This window comes from Molossus molossus, unplaced genomic scaffold (assembly GCF_014108415.1).
Source record: "Molossus molossus isolate mMolMol1 unplaced genomic scaffold, mMolMol1.p scaffold_m16_p_1, whole genome shotgun sequence".
NCBI classification, from domain to species: Eukaryota; Metazoa; Chordata; class Mammalia; order Chiroptera; family Molossidae; genus Molossus; species Molossus molossus.
The window spans coordinates 32,058,629-32,075,488 of record NW_023425344.1 but is presented as its reverse complement, the minus strand read 5'-3'; the positions used below and the strand labels follow the sequence as shown (position 1 = coordinate 32,075,488).

General features: G+C 36.7%; 1 pseudogene; it reads right to left on the bottom strand.

Moving 5' to 3' along the window:
* Nucleotides 1-15,684: 15,684 nt before the first annotated feature.
* On the bottom strand, nucleotides 15,685-16,496 carry LOC118624095 (annotated as a pseudogene).
* Between the last annotated feature and the right edge of the window lie 364 nt (nucleotides 16,497-16,860).

Genomic DNA, 16,860 nt, shown 5'->3' with positions numbered 1-16,860 from the left:
TTCTTTATGAATACATCCCAATTCTCATAATAAAAATTTACATGCACACACTTGAAGATTATTTTTTAATCATCAAAACCCCTTGAGTAGTAAGGTTTGAAAAAAAGTGTAAATTTTTATGAAATCACCAATTCAGAACCTCAAAACCTGAGATTTTGAATCCAAATGAGCCATTGAAAAATAGATTGCCTCTTAGGTGTTGCAAACACCATTAGAAATTGCTTTTACATGCCATTTTAGAGTTCCATCTGCTCACTAGGAAGCAAAATGTCAGAAAATAATGAATCAACATTATATATATTGAAGTTGCAAGATGGGAAATAGGATTCAGATCAAAGGTCTCTCAGAGACAAAACTTACAAACTAATGAATTGTGACATTGAAATGTGCATTGCAGCCTACTTTAAAATGCCTATACATAGTCAGTGGAGCACACTGAATGGTTTTGTGTTTCTAAATTTCCTTTATTTCTTTTTTCAAAAAACTCCTATAACAGAATTAGGTACTTGTATAATCAAAGCTTTTGATAAATTCATGGAAATGCATTCTCATAAATATAAAGATAGATAGAAGTAAATAAATCACTACCAATTTAGATTAACCCTAAAGATACCTTCTCAGTCTTGGAGGTTTACATATAGATGTAAATGAGGTACCAAATCCATAGGATAGAGGATGGCAAAATTTGAAAACTAGTCTTTACATCTTCAGTGACAAAGCTCCTCACCACTTACAGAACACAAAATTTAATGGTTGTTAAATTATTGGTTTGGCAGGGACCCAGAATTCAGCTAGGTGACATTTTTAGAATAAATCTATATTGATTGGCAAGGACCAAGTATGCTACTTTTCTAAATGGATACTTTTCTTTTTAACATATTTGCATTTTGTTATTGGGCTCTGATGTTTTAACCTAAAGCATGAGTATTTGGGATATATAAAAACTTCGGTGAGGATAAATACTTTGTGAATTTTTTTTTTTTTTGTCCATAAATTAGAACAACTAGCCATTTTGGAGACTGGGTAATTCTAGGCAATAGACCAGAGGTATGACTGGTTCCCATTAAACAATGCAATATCTTAATGGAGAAGGTGTTTTAGAAGTAAGAATGATACTGTTTTAATAATAGGATCTTTCCAATACACTTAGAAAACAACAAATGATATTTAAATTTTTCCTCCCACTTTTTATTTGTTTTTTCCTCCTCAATAAATTATTAAAAATTGGCCCTGGCTGGGTGGCTCGGTTGGTTGGAGCACGGTCTCATACACCACAATGTTGTGGGTTCAATTACCTGTCAAGGAACATACCTAGGTTGTGGGTTCATTCCCCCTTTGTGGTGTGTCTGAGAAGCAACTGATTGATGTTTCTCTCTCACACCAATGTTTCACTCTCTCTCTTTCTCTCCTTGTGTCTCTTTCTCTAAAAATCATTTATAAGCTATTAACAAATATTTTATTTATTAACTTTTGTCATTTCGCTTAGCAGAGTAATATTAAAGGAAAAACATAGAGTTGCCATAAACTTTCATGAAAATAATTGTCATGTTATTTCCAAAATAAAATTGTTTTCAATATATCTCATTCATTTAAAAATAAACCTACAGCCCTGACCGGTTTGGCTCAGCGGTTAGAGCGTCGGCCTGCGGTCCGGAGAGACCCGGGTTCGGTTCCCGCTAAGGGCACGTACCTCGGTTGCAATTTGTCCCCGGCCCTGGTAAGTCGTGCGGGTGGCAGCCACTCGATGTGTTCCTTTCACATCGATGTTTCTCTCTCTCTCTCTGTTCCTCTCTCTCCCTCCCACTCTATCTGAACAAAAAATAGAAAAATGTCCTCGGGTGAGGATAAATAAATAAATAAATAAATAAACCTACAGAAAAATAAAATATATAAGTAGTAAAAATAAATAGATAAGTAAATAAAAATAAATAAATAAATAAAATTATAATTAAGAATAAAAACAGCCCTGGCCATTGTGGCTCAGTTGGTTGAATATCATCTCATGCACCAAGAAGTTACAGGTTTGATTCTGGTCAGGGCATATGCCTGGGTTTGAGGGTGTGCAGGAGGTAGCCAATCAATGTTTCTCTCTCTCTCTCTCCCTTCCCTTTTCTGTCTCTCTAAAATCAATGTTTTTAAATGAGAAATATATCTTTAAAAATAAAGAAAAGAATAAAATAAACTTTCATATACCTAACTAAATTTTAATCAATTGAAAATTAATTGAGAGTTATAATTTGCTTATTTTTATATAACGAAAAGCATTTTAGTGATATAAGAAATATATGGTAGTTGATACATACAAATTATGTTTAATTAATATATACTTGTGATATTATGACTACATATGACAGCTTATTATTGGAACTGGCATTCATTTATGCATTTCTATATAATAAAATGCAACCACCTTTTCATAATTCAACACAATGCTGAAGTAGATTCTTACAATAGATAATGTCTTAGAGAAAAAAAAATACTACCAATTAAATAAAGAGGTTTACAGTATAATAAGGTATATTACAGTACCTCCATTACCCTTTGGAAGAGAGTATCTATTCTCATAAGTTCATTAAAACTCTACTAACATTTTTCTTTTATTTTTAATAAGTAAACTCTTTTTTTTAAATAATTAAAATACATGCATTTGTGTGTGACTGCATATTTTAAACCTCATAAATATGTCTCAAATCAGCCACTTTTAAAAAGAACTACAGGAGTAGTTAGCCATAAAAATAAGACCACATTTGTTTTAAACTCAATGAACAAAATAAACCTATGAACAAAATGGAACCAGAAGCATGGATACATAGAACAGATTGGGGGAGCCAGAGAGGAAGGGAAGGAGTGAGTGGATAGGAAGGGAGGAGCTGAAGAACACAGATGCACATCCCGTGGACACGGATGAGAGCGTGGTGAAGACCAAGGGAGAGGGAGGCGGGGGTAGGTTGAAGTGGCAAAGCGAGAGGAGATGGGAGAAGTCTGCAATATGTCAACATTAAAAACAAAAACTCACTGTTGAAGTTTTCCAGAAGGACAGAGTATGTACAAATTACAATGAAAATATGATCTAATTGAAAAGTATAAGAAAAGATTATAATTCCTTTTGACAAGATAAATTAATATTTCAATACACTTTTATAAAATTGTTTTATTGGGAAATAGTGCCAAACTTAAAATTTAGAGAAATATAAATATTGATATATTCTTTACCTAGACTCACTATGGTATACGTATACATTGTTTACTATTTGGTTTTAATTTCCTCATTTTCACTTGTCTGGTGTTTGGATACGCTTTAAATTCAGTTTTTATATTGCTGGCCAGAATATTATTATACAAAACTGTGTCCATGTGGCTACTAATCTGGAAACACACTGTGTCTATCTGGCCTTTTCTGGTGACATTAATTGATCAAGGTGTTATCTGATTTCTCAATGACATAGGTACTATTTTTTTCCCTGGTAGCTGCTAAGCAATCTATTGGGAGATAGATATTCTCTTCAAAATTTGAGCCAGTAACACAAGAATCCCTGAACAGAGGTTCTCAGAACATATAAAAGATGAAAAGAATATGGAATTTCAACAAAAAATCCATTCTCAAGAGAGATGATACCAGTGTGGAACAAGATAATGACCAGATCAGAGACCAATTGCAGGATGGAAGGAGGTACAAGTCAATTGAAGAGAAAGAGAGGACTATCTAAGGGTCCGACAGAAAATATTTGCCTGAGAGACTGGCCTAAATGGATTAGGGTTATGCAAATTAAAACCACAATGAGATATCACCTCATTCCTGCCAGAATGGCTGCCATCAATAAATCATCAAGTGCTGGCGAGGTTGTGGAGAAAAGGGGACTCTAGTACACTGCTGGGGGGAATGCAGACTGGTACAGCCACTATGGAAAACAGTATGGAGTTTCCTCAAAAAATTAAAAATGGAACTGCCATTTGACCCAGGGATCCCACTGCTAGGAATATATCCTAAGAAGCCTGAAACACCGATCAGAAAGAATATATATACCCCTATGTTCATAACAGTGCTATTTGCAGTAGCTAAGACCTGGAAACAGTCCATGTGCCCATCAGTATCTGAGCGGATAAAAAAGTTGTGGTTCATTACACAATAGATTAACATGTGGCTGTAAAATAGAAGGAAATCTTACCCTTTGCCACAGTATGGATGAATCTGGAAATCATTATGCTAAGTAAAATAAGCCAGTCAGAGAAAGACAAGTATCACCTGATCTCACTTATATGTGGAGTCTAATGAACAAAATAAAGTGAAGAACAAAATAGGTCCTGAGGCATGGATGTATGGGACAGACTGAGAGATCTCAGAGGTGAAGGGCATGGGGGACTAGAAGAGGTTAACCAAAGAACTTATATACATATATGTATACCCCATGGACACAGAAAGAGTGTGGTGCAGACCTGCAGTGGGGCAGGGGCTGGGTGGAGGGAGGCAAAGTGGGGAGAAATGGGGGACATCTGTAATACTGTCAACAATACAAAAATTAATCAATTAATTTAAAAATATTTTAAATTCGATTTAGTAGTCACTGGCAGTAGAATTTACTGATAGAAGAACATCAGCAACAGAGTGAATACCAATGACTTCTAATATGGTCTGATGTTTTCCAAGGTGAATTGTGCTAATTATGATTATCATGTTTTTGCTCCTTAAGATTAGTTAAGGCTAATCTTATTTTTCTACTTCTCCTCTCTGTGCACTTTACACAAATCACAAGCCCCCAAAGAAAATCCTGCTTGAAACTGGGGCTGATTTCCTTACAGAAATTAGCACCAATCTCAATTTAAAGAATTCAAATTCTTATAACTAAGTTACTGTAAACCTTCAAGCTAATTAACAAGTAAGAGAAAAATGTGTCATTGCCTTAAGGAAAATTATTTGATCAAAACTCTTTGTTTCTTTCAATTCTACCTTCATTACACATGGTTCAGTGGAGGAGAATTAAACATGTATCAGTATTATACGCTGTTATAAAAAAAAATGCATGATTAAAAATTTAAGTAAACCACAGCACTTAAAAAACTTCAGAGGCATGAGGCTGAAGAAGAACAGAAAATTCAGAAATACTTCAACAGAATCAGAAAACAAATTTTGTAAAGCAAGGCCTCTCAAGGTCTGTCTTCAGTATCGTGGTAAAGTAGGAGCCTGAAACAGGATCTGGCTTTCTGCCAAAGGAGCTCTTTAATGCTCCTGAAATGATTAATTTTCATACATGAAAGAAAGCAAAGAGAACATAATTTCCAGCCTTGGAAAGATACCATCAATGCATAGAAGTTTCTGCACTTTTAAAATTAACCTTTGTAAGGTGCTGACACCAAATGTATTAGGACGGGAGGGAGATCTAATCTTTCAGAAGAATTCTGCATGACATCAAAGGGGAAGCCCAGATCAAGTGATGCTTCACTGAGGGGGATTACTGTATTGACTTGAGTTCTTTTTGTCCGGAAATGTAAATTTTAGTTACCAAGCAATGCTGACATCTTTCTTGAACATCCAGGACAGACTGGGGCCAGGTCTTACTTCCTTTCTTGTCTACGTAGTTCCTAAAGAAAAAAATAAAAACAATCACTTTACTTAAAAAAAAAAAAAAAGAGTAAAAGCAAAACAAACAAAACATTGTATACATAGTGTTTTGAAAAGTTAACTACTCCTAAGTTTGTCAAAGTACCTACCACCTAAATGGAAAAAATAAAGGCTATTTCCATGGCCTAATATATGTTATTGTATTGATTTTTTTTAAAAGGCTGTAAAACATTAAAAATATTGTTAACTTTGTTTTAGTAAGATGTCAGTAGAGTTACACTTAATTCCTTTGGACACCTAGTCCCATATCAAAATTTAATATAACCTGTAGCTCCTTATTGTTTTTTTTTTATTTTTTTAGTTTTAATTTTTTGTTCCTCAGCATTTTTAGTACAGTGAGTTATCATTGCCCTTTTGTTCTCAAAGTTCTAATTCATCCCCTGGGTGAACTGTAGATACTGAAGAACATTCATACTCAGCATTTTTAAAAACAAGGCACCTTTAATAGCTCTCATTTCATAAAGTGTTTTTTCTTGTATTTTTTTCAAACAGTATTGCTATCACCTCTCTACGTTCCAGTTTATTCTTCTGTAAAATAAATGTACTAACTGCCCCACAGGGTGGACCTCAGGCTCGCATGAAGGTGTTATCGGTGGGAGAGGGATATCTCTTTTCCCCTTAGTGCTGGGGATGGCTCCCTTACCATATCTCGAGAAAAAGAATTTTCTGACTCTCAAGGGAGGATGAGTGGTTTTTATTTGTGTGGAATTGCATTCCCTGGGTTTCCAAAGTCCCATTTTTCCTTAATCCCGTCCTGAAAGAAGTGTAATTGGGATTTCAGTAGAACTGAAATCAAAGCCAGTGCCCAGAGCTTCTGCTCCATGTTGCAGCTGGGTCCAGCTCAGCATCAGGCTAGTTACAATCCCTTAGTTCTCAGTGTGTGGGGTCCACGTTGCGGTGAGCCATGCGAGAAATGCAGGGGAGCCAAGAGAGCGTGTCCCCCTGTAAGAAGGATCCCAAGAGAGCCGAGAGCAATCAAACAGGCCAAGACAGCCAAGTCCTTTAGGAGATCAAATATCTCAAATCTTCAGGTGCTTTGCAGTGGCCAAGCCCATTCTGGCCATTGACCTATTCCCAGGTGTGACCGACAGGCAAGTATCTTTCCTACGGCACTCCAGTTTTACTGGGTATGCATCTATGCTCCCCTTATCCAGTCCCTTCCCCCCGAGATCTGCAGGGAATGGACTGGTGGCTCCCTGGGGACTGTAAAGCTTTAGCTTCCTGGTGAAGGTGCCCAAATGGCATGTCCATATAATGTTTGGCCTTCCCTTTGCTCCTTTCTTGTTATTAACAACCAGGTTAATTACAATGGCATCAAAGGTACATACAACCTAGCACAGTGCCAAGTGCAAGGTAAGGACTCTATAAAGATACATATTGCTTTTCATCCACTCATCTATTGATGGACATTTGGGCTATTTCCAGATCTTAGCAATTGTAAATAGTGCTGCTTTGAACATATGGGTGCATATATTCTTTCTGATCAGTGTTTTAGGCTTCTTAGTGTATATTACTAGAAGTGGGTAACAAAAATAAATTAATAAAATTTTTTTTTTAAAAGATACATATTGTGAGGATTTTTTTACATCAGGTTTTGGAGGATTATTTAAGATCTGTATTTCTCACCAAAGTGTACAGTAACATCTGGTGCTCTAAGAAAATGAGCTAATTTACTTGTTTTAAATAAACTTTATGTTAAGCCATTTTTTTTTTACATTTATCTTCAGATAGAGCAGGAGAGAGAGAGGGAGGAAGAGAGAGAAAGAGAAAGAAACATGGATAATTGGTTGTCACCCGCACAACCCCAACCCGGGCTGGGACAAACCACAATCTAAGTACGAGCCCTTGGCCGGAATTGAACCTGGGACTCTTTGGTCCGCTGGCTGACACTGTAACTGCTGAGTCAAACCAGCCAGGGCTGAAGTCAATTTTTAAAAATTTGTTGTAAATTCTAATCCCTCTAAAATGTACCATATATATATTTTTCTTTCTAAGTCAAGCAAGCTATACAATAAAATAATTAAAATTGTTCTTGATAATTAATTTTTTTTACAAGGAGTAAAATCTGTGAGTATCTCTTTGTATTTTCTTAGCATATGCCATGCCTTGTACTGAACACTTTGCTCAGATCAGCTCATTTTATCCTCCTCAAAACATATAACTTAGGTACTGATAATACATTTTTAAGCACCATAACTGAAAATCAAAATGGTTAAGAATCTTGTTCAAGGTCAAGAGACAGAGTAAATAGCAGAGCAATATTTTAAATCTAACTTTGTCTAACTTGAAAATGTATCAGTTTATATTATAATTACTGTATTGGTTTAATTATAATTACTATTGTTAAAATTTGAAATAAATAGCAAACACTATTGTTTTTGTGACAGCTTACAAAAAGTGCTTTCATGTATACAATTTTATGTGAACAAATGGAATTAGGCAACTACATTTGCATAACGGGACAACTACAGTTAAAAAAAAGTATGTGGAGCCCGGCTGGTGTGGCTCAGTGGATTGAGCATCATCCCATGGACTGAGAGGTCCCGGTTCGGTTCCAAGTCAGGGCGTGTGCCTGGGTTTCAGGCTAGATTTTCAGTAGGGGGCCTGCAGGAGGCAGCCAATCGATGTGAGATTCTCTCTCACGCAGACGTTTCTATCTTTCTCTCCCTCTCTTTCTAAAAAATCAGTAAAAACATATATTTTTTAAAAAAGAGTATATGGATATGTCTTGCCAAATTTATACAGTTACTGGTGAATATAACCTCACATTTTCCCATTATAATCTGTGGTCTACATGAGAGGCAGAATGTGTGAGGGTATATGGATCCAGGTTTTCACTGACACGAATGAGCAGCGTAGTTCTGAATCAAAGTGATTCTTACTTGGTGCCTACTCATGGTATAAAAACTGATTGTAAACTCAGACACTACTGATACATATATAGTGTTTAATTTAAGGAAGTCCTTTGTTCCAATGTACTGAGAGTAACATTTATGCTATTAGTATGATTTGTTTTTCTTCTTATTAAAAATTGTAATGTTGACATTATTGCAGGTGTCATTCCTCTTCTCCCCACTTTGCCCACTCCACCCCCCCACCCCCTCCTTCAGCCTTCACCAAACTCTTGTCCGTGTCCATGGGGTGTCCATATATGTTCTTTAGCTAAACCCTTAACCTTCTTTTAGGACAAAGGCAATGGAGATAAATGAAGAGCAGTGTGAACAATGGAATAAAGTGTTTTAGCTTCTGTCATTGAGGACCATGGCAGAAGATGACGATACTCAGCTTTAGAGTAGTTGGCAGTATGGTGTCTACTTCTACGTGTTCAAACGTCTGAGACCTGGAAAAAGAATTGTAGTTCCTGTATGAGAAATGAATGAGAACAATGGACTGGAGACAGACTGATGTCAATATAAAGAAGAGTTTCCTGATAGAGCTGTTCAGCAGTGTGATGAGATGCTTATGTGACAGGGAGGGTCTCATCTCTGAAAGGTTTTGTATTCTCAATAAAACACATCGTAGGTTATATAAAATTTAATAGCATGTAAAATGTATGCTTTGGTGACAATTTTGATTTTTTTCACCCTGAACATCAAAAAAGTGCTCATTGCTTTAAACACTCAATTCCCTATAGAAAGGAAAGTAGAAATAGCACATTAATAAAATCTGGAAGAAATCCCCAAATCTCACTTGAACAATTAAATCCAACCTTCTTCTCTTACCAAAATCTTCCTGGAGTTGTTAACAAGTAGGCCCACCAAACCGATCTACATTTCAGAGCTTCCTCGTTTCTCCAGTTTGGAGAAAAGCAACAGAGAAAAGCAAGCACCTGAATTTGTAGATTATGTTTTTTAAATGGTTAGTTTGTTTAAATATTGACTCTCCATAGCATAGAGTCTTTATTTTCTCATTTTCTCTACTGAGATATTTTCCAAGATTCATTGAAATTATTTTTGAATAACTGAAATTGTTTTTGAATAATTGAATTTATTTTTAAATAATTAAAAAGTTTTTCTCTTTGAAAATAATTCTCATTTTATTTCCTCTTTACTTTCTCTGGATATCTCAGCTGGTCACCTCATGTGTAATTTAATGTGGAAATTGTCAATTCTTTTCTAAAGAAACAATACTAATTTCCACATTCATAATTTAACCTTCATTAGTATCCCTGTGTCCTGAGTTAAATCATAACTATGCCATTGCCTCACAGAGAGTATTCCCAGGACCAGCCCCTTTGTCGACACCTAGAGTTTGTTTGAAAGGAAGAGTTTCAAGTCCCATTCCTGAGGTTAACTGAATCAGAATCTACATTTTAACAAGATTCCGCATGAAACCATTCACAGCACAGTTTCAGAAACAGTTCTCTTCGCCTATCCGCAGGTGTTTTCAAAACTTCCCAAGCTTCAATTTCCACCTATATGCTGATTTGTTTGTTAGTTCATTTCGTCAATCTTCCATTAGAGAAGTATTTTTTGAGGACCTGTTATGTGCAGAGCAATATTCTAGATGTTAAGCACACAGCACTTAAAGGTAGAAACAAGACCCTGACCCTCTAGTAGCTTATATAATAGCAATGAACAAACAAATTATTTCAGATGTTATGCAAATATTTTTCCCAATCTGAGATTTATATTTTTATTCTCTTAACAGTTTTTTCCTAAAGGGCTGCAAAAGTTTTTAATTTTGATAAATCTCTGTTTAGCAAATTGTTCTTTTATAAATAAATTGAGCTGTAGTGCTGTAGCTAAAAATTTCTTTGCCTAATTCACCCTGGCCAGTTTGCACAGTGGTTAGAGCATTGGCCCACAGACCAGAGAGGCCCCAGTTAGGTTCCCGCTTAAGAAACCTACCTCAGTTGCAGTTTGTCCCTGGTCCTAGTTGGGGTTGTGTGGGTGGTGTTGGTGGCAACCACTCGATGTGTCTCTTACAGGTTGATGTTTCTCTCTCTCTTCCTCCCTCTTCTCTCCCTCAAGATAAATGCAAAAAATGTCCTCAGGTGAGGATAAAAAAAAAAAAATCTTTGCCTAATCCAAGTTAGCAAAATATTATTCTTTTAAAAATTGTATAGTTTTAGGTTTTATATTTAGATCTATGATTCATTTTGAGTTATTTTTGTTTGTGGTGTGAAGACTGCATAGAGTTCTTGTTTTGTAGAAGAGTAGTTAATCAATTCAATGCCATTTGTTGAAAAATCCTTTCTACCCTGAATCAATTGCCTTTGAACTTTTGGCAGATATTAGTTGTCCATAAATTTGTGGGTCTATATTCAAACTGTATTCTGTTCCTTTAACCTATTTCACTACTTTTATACCAACATGGTATTCTATTGATCACTTCAGCTTTACAATAACCATGCCACTATTCATGAGATCAAGATCAGGTAGTGTTAGCCCCCCAACTTTATTTTTCTCTTTTAAGAAAAATATATTTTAGTCGTAGCTCTTTCAGGTCCTGAGCATTTAAAATTTCAGAATCAGTTTGAGTTTAAGCAAAACAAAACAAACAAAACCATACACTCCTGAATGCACCCACTTTCTTTTGGACCTTGCACTTGCTCCTCTAACGCCTGCATTGTGCTCTATCTCTTCTTTAGTGGCTCGCTCTACTTATATTTCAGAACTCAGCCACGAACTCTTGTTCAGGGAAATTCCTCTGCCCTACCCACTCCCCAGACTCTTTAAATACCCCGATGTGTTTTCCAGACATTCTGAAAATAGATATTTATCCTGGTGATTCGTAAATCCCTGATGACACACATTTCCAAGAATGCAGAGGTTACGCCTTATTCATTGTTCCTTTGGCATTTCACAGGCATGAACCATAATGGGTATTCTATTAAGAATATTTCAATAAATTAGATTATTTTAATTCATTTTTTAATCTCTCTAATAAGACTGATAGTAGGGAACAAGTTTAGGTTTGAGAAAAAAAAAAGTTCTATCTTCACCTATGGAATCATAGAATCTTTGCAGTTATGAAAGGAAGGAAGAATCTAATAGCTAAGGGTTTATTTGTGAAGGCGAGATGATTAAGTTAAAAAAATAAATTAAACTAAACTTGGATCTGAATCTGTTGTGTAGTATTCTTTCCATTGTCTTTAACTGTTATTCATTCGTTCATATGTTCAGTGTAGTGCATACTTGATAAATTATTTTGTAATTCCTTACAGCATAATGACTAAAAACATTAATATTAGTATGTACCTCATAGAGACTTATAGATCTCTAAAGGACATTAAATACTTTTAATATAAGTTAAGCATCTAGAATGCCAGCTATTATATAAGTAAAACATACTATTGTTTAGTTATTTAATACTTAAAAACAACCATTGCCTTTTATAACATTCACAGTTTTCCCCCATTTTTTCCATTTATTTTCTTTCTACATAAAAAATGTAGGTACCCAGAAGACTCACAAAACAAAGGTATAGGACCTAGAGGGAGGCATCTCAGAAGAATTAGTTCACATTCTCTGTATTTTCTAGGTGCAGAATGACAACCAAATGGGAAAGAATATCAGGAGAAAAGTTCATTCAGCCTCTTTCTCCATGAAAACCTATGAATATTATAAATTATGTCTTCACAGTTGAAAATCAGCAGGTATTATAAACACTTACAAAGTAGGTTAAAATGTTTTTCTTTTATGGGAACAGCAGTTTAAAAGACCTAATGATGCAAATTATAATAAGTAGTTAGTAAATGTTTCATCTCAAAACTGACCCTCAGTTTTAGCAGGTGCTCATTAACTGTGATAGATTTTACTGTTGATAATCATCCAGGGGTAGAAAGTTTTTCTTCTGCCAAGGGTCATTTGGATATTTATAACATCATTTGAAGGCCATACAAATTATCAACTTAAAAATTAACCTGCTATATTTAGTCAGGGTAATTTACTGAGGAGAGTGATGTTAGCTGGTATTGATTTCGTAGGTCTTCTGTGGCTCCTGGCCAGATGATCCCTATCCCTGGTTGGAGAGGCTCCTGGGGTAGTGAAAAATAACGTGAATGCTGTAGTAAAATATTTTAATTTCTCAGGCATGAATATGGAACATATAATTTCTCAGGCATGAATATGGAAAGCATGAACCACAAGATGGTATTAAGAGAATGCCACTTTTTTTATATTGTGAAATATTTATTTCTAATTACAAATAAATGAAATTTTGTCTTGAAACATGGTATAGCATGGGTAACAGTCTTAACATAACAACAGTAAACTACATTGCTACGTTTTGCGACAGTTTGTGTAAAAATACAACGTCAGTACACAAGTTGAGATTGCTTCTTTCTCACCAGATCAGAAATTCTCGGGGCAGTCTTTGCAAGAGCACAAAGAAGATCACCTTCCACAACAAGTCTACTTCTGTATTTAGACTTGATAACCAACAAGCTGGAAAACCCTGTTTCAAAAAGATATGTTTTTGGAAATGGAAGAAGAAGGCGCAACACAGTCTCAGACAGAACAGGATATGACTGCAAACACTTGATCCAGAATTTTGTAACTGGCATTGTAGAGAAATCAGTTCTCGCTGCATCGCTGTTAATAAGTTCAATGAACTCCTCTTGTGCTGTCTCAGGAAAATCTTCAACTTTGACTGTGAATGGGCTTCTGGCAAGTACAAATGGGGTGTCAGGTAGATTTGGGAAGTATAATGAAATTTCATCTGCAAGCATGTGCAAGTGTTCTTTCACAGAAATTATCATCGTAATCCTTTTGTCTAGTTCAATGTCATGTTCCTCAAAGAAAGCAGATAAAGTAGGAAACATGTAAATTTTATTTTCATCCAATTTTTTTTTTTTTCCAAAGCTGAAGTTTCATTTGGAATGATTGGATCTTTTCAGACAAATCGAGGCATATTGCATATGGTCCTTACAGTGATAAATTTAACTCATTCAAGGTGGCAAAGATGTCAACCAAGTAAGCTATTTTCTACAGTTGACTTTTATCGCTGAAAACTGTGGTCTTGCTTTCTGATTCAAAAACGTTTTAAGTTCACGAAGCTCAAAAACACTTTTTAAAACTTTTCCTGTCAACATCCATCTCACTTCAGTGTGAAATAGCAGAGCATTGTTCCACGCATCCAACTCATTGCACAGTTGCGAAAACAGTCGGCTGTTTAAAGTGCTAACCTTTACAAAATTGACAGAACTTATGACACTTTCATTGCTTCTTATAACTCTTGTGGCAGCATCTTCATTGCTAATATTTGGTGATGAATCATACAGTGAGTTCCAACAACTTTTGGTGACTTATTCAGTACAAAACATTAAAATCCAGATCGACATCCTAGCATAGCTGGAGCACTTTCTGTGCAAACACCACAAACCTTTTCCCAAGAGATCTTATGCTCCTTCAGAAATGAACCAACAGTGTCAAATACATCACGTGCAGTAGATGTCATTTCAAGAGGTTTGCAAAAAAGAAACATCTTTAAAATCACCATCATTAATATATCTCAAGTTAACCAGTAACTGTGAACAGTTTGCAAAGTCTGTAGATTCATCAAGCTGGATGCTAAATATTGGAAGTGGAGCAGATTTAATTTCCTGGATGACCTGATCAAGAATATCAGCAGACATGTCATCTATTCTTCTGTGGACAGTATCATTATATAAGGAAATTGTACTCAATTTTGTAACAAATTTGTCTCTGATCATCATAACTCGAACAATGTATTTGACCGCTGGCAACAGTAAATCCTCAGCAATGGTGTGAGGTTTCATAGCTCTGGCGATTCTGAGTGCCACCACATATTGAAGCTTCAACGGCTGCTACATTTTATTTGTGGTATTTGCCACCAGTGTCAAGTCTGGCTTTCTTGAGTCCATCAGCTTTGCTTCTAAAATAGTTGGTATCCTTGCTGGCAAAGCTCGAATGCTTTGCTCTCAAAATGGCATTTTAGTTTGTTTGGCTTCATAGATTCAGCTGATATAACTTCACAACAAATAACACATTACAGTTTCTCAATTCCTGCTGTAATTATTGAGGTAAAACCATACTGTAAATATCCTCACTATATTTTCTTTTCTTAATGTTCTTCTCTACACAATCTATTGTAATGGGATGTTTGCTAATGAAAATAATATATAACAATAGCTTTAATAATACAAAAGATGATACATGGCATAGTTTGGTAAATACAGTTCATTAAAGTTCCCTATGATTTACCATTCTCTGTGTTGTTGTTTTTTTACATACCTGTTATTTTCACAAGGGGGCAGTATTCAGATCAACCACAGCTGAATATAAAAAGACCCATCAGCATCCAGATTAAGTTCCCATGGTACAGATATAGATAGATAGATAGATAGATATGTTTTTGCTGTAGTTGATGATTTTACAATACATGATTTTACATTTACTTAGTAATTATAATTCATGAAGTTTTGTTTTACCTCCAATACTGCTGCTTTCAACACGGTAGCTGCTTTTAACAGGGTAGCTGCTTTCTACACAGTAGCTGCTCTCTATACATGTGTGACTGGTCCGCATAAATACATTATGGTGCCAACCCTGTCACATACACCTGTATTTGTACGGGGTGTATGTGATGGGGTTGGCATGATGATGTCATGTGACCGTATCTGCATGTGAGTATATCTGCATGTGGGCAGATCTGCCTGGAGACAGATAGTGGAGCGGTGTCTCAGTTCCTAAGACCATCGGAAATATGTGTTTTCCGATGATCTTAGGTGACCCCTGTGAAAGGGTCGTTTGACCCCCAAAGGGGTTGTGACCCACAGGTTGAGAACCACTGCCACTAGAGGAATCTGCACACGAACCTACTCCATTAGTTTCCTCCCATATGTTTACCTTCTAACAGGTTACCTTTTTTGGAAACCTAAAACTGATTTCCTTTGTCCTATTATCTCTCTGTAAGTTTGCTCTTTGTTGATTTAAAAAAAAAAAAAAAGATTAAAGAAAAAAAAATGTAAGCCAGAGTACTAAACTGCTGCTTTGAGTTACTTTTCATGCGGTTCCTTCCACATGATGTGTGCTGCATGTACTGATCAACTTTTTTTCTCTTGTTAATTGGTCCAGCTGACAACCTAAGATGGGTAAAGTTCAGCCTCCCCTATAGTATTTGCTCCCACCCTTGGCATTGTTTGCATTTGTACAATAAGTATGCATCACTTTGTTGTTCTTATGTGGTCTGTAGTTATACTGGATTGCCAGGGCCTGGGCCTTCAGAATGCCCCAGTGGGCACAGGCCACCAACTCCTCCATGGTTTGCTCGCAGGGGTTGCCATGGACCAACAGCACCTCCTTGATTCTGTCCTGCTGGAAGCCATGTTGCTGAACTGTTCCCAGAGGCACAGGAACTTCCCTGCCTGGCTCAGGCTTTGATGCCCTCTCTTCTGCAGAGCTACAATGACCCTATGCAGGGGATACCCCAGGGCGACCACTGGCCCGATGAGGTCTTGCTCCTCCTGGCTCAGGGCAGACAGCAGGTCAGCAGAATCAGGGTGTTCTCTGTGGGCAATGAGAGGCTGGGGCTCCTGCCCAGAGGTGGCAGGTGTATGGGCTGAGGGACGAGATCGTGGGCTTGTGGTTCTGCAGTGGAGGCATGGCACCAGCCGTGGAGGGCCGAGGGGGAGGCGCAGGTGCCTTGGGAGCGGGGGCGCAGGGCCCTGGGCTCGGAGCTGTGGCAGAGGCTCAGCGCCTGATGGTGGAGGCGCTGCAGGAGGGCGTGGGGGTGGGCGGCCATCCTGCCCTCCGATACCTCTGCCTGGCACCCGCCAGCTCGGACCTCACTCCTCGCAGCACGTCCAGCGAGCACCGCTGGGGCTCACAGGAGCGCTGGACTGCGGGCTGCAAGGACCTGGCTTTTTTTCGAGAATGCCACTTTTTGGGAAGGTATTTAAAAGCTCTGGCATTATGTAATTTTAAAAGCTATGTTAATGAATATTTTATTAGACAAGGGACTTCTTGAAAGCAACTAATATTTCAATTCTTGTTTTATCTTATTTATTTAAGATTTATAACATAACTTCTTCAACAAAAGAATGTAATGGGCTTACTTAAAATTCAGCATGCATAATGATGAAAAACAAATTGGCAAAAATAAAGGGTTTTTTAAAAAAAAACAACTAATGCATTCACTGGTTAATAATGAGATGACATACAAATGTTAAGAGAGGAAATCCTCATTCTCACCTCCACCCCCATCTCACCACTACCCATAAGTAATTTTATTAATGTCTCTGTTTCCCAAAATATATGACCATACATAGTCATAAA